We start from the raw sequence: 769 nt of genomic DNA, 5'->3' as shown, positions 1-769 counted from the left end.
CTGCGAAGGAAAGGAAAAAACGTTATTTTCCGCTATTGAACGTTTGAGAATGGGGCATGGCATTTCTGATTCGTACCTACACAGAATTGGCTTGAGACTTACCCCAAAGACAAAAACCGTCATATCTGATAAATAACTTTAAATTCTATAAGCCTATCCATGACAAAAATACTAGATATGATAAACGTAAATTTATATTGCCTCAAATAAGAACTGCTATTTACAATGCATCTTTTCTAGTAAAAGCAATCAATAATTATAATAACAACAACCTGTACAATTTACTACTTCTACCATATGTAAAAGCGAAATGTATATTAAAAGAAGAGTTCCTGACAAAATATAATAATAGATAAAATTGTAAATACAATATCCTCATGTTATATATATATATATATATATGTTATACTACACTAGACTGAATTATGTACTATTGTGTTAAGATTATTTATTACTAAATTTCCTATTTATTAATACTTTTTATTATTTATTTATTACTAGTGTACGTTAAATTATCATTGTTCTATTGAAGCCTTAATTAAAAAGACACCTTGTAAAAAATGAAAATTATATTTGAGAAATTACGTTAAATTGATATAATTAGCTGTTCGAGCTGAATTAAATTAAATGTTAACATTAAGTTTCCTGACTTCGGTAAGAGAGGACCCTACGGCCCTATGTAAGCTTCAGGTTAATAAACTATTCATTCCCTCTTTCTCTTTCTCTCTCTCTCTCTCTCTCTCTCTCTCTCTCTCTCTCTCTCTCTCTC

The sequence above is a fragment of the Cimex lectularius genome, unplaced genomic scaffold (assembly GCF_000648675.2).
Source record: "Cimex lectularius strain Harlan isolate CLEC.00 unplaced genomic scaffold, Clec_2.1 scaffold56, whole genome shotgun sequence".
Classification (NCBI taxonomy): Eukaryota; Metazoa; Arthropoda; class Insecta; order Hemiptera; family Cimicidae; genus Cimex; species Cimex lectularius.
The sequence above is the reverse complement of the archived record's forward strand: the minus strand, read 5'-3'. Positions refer to the sequence as shown.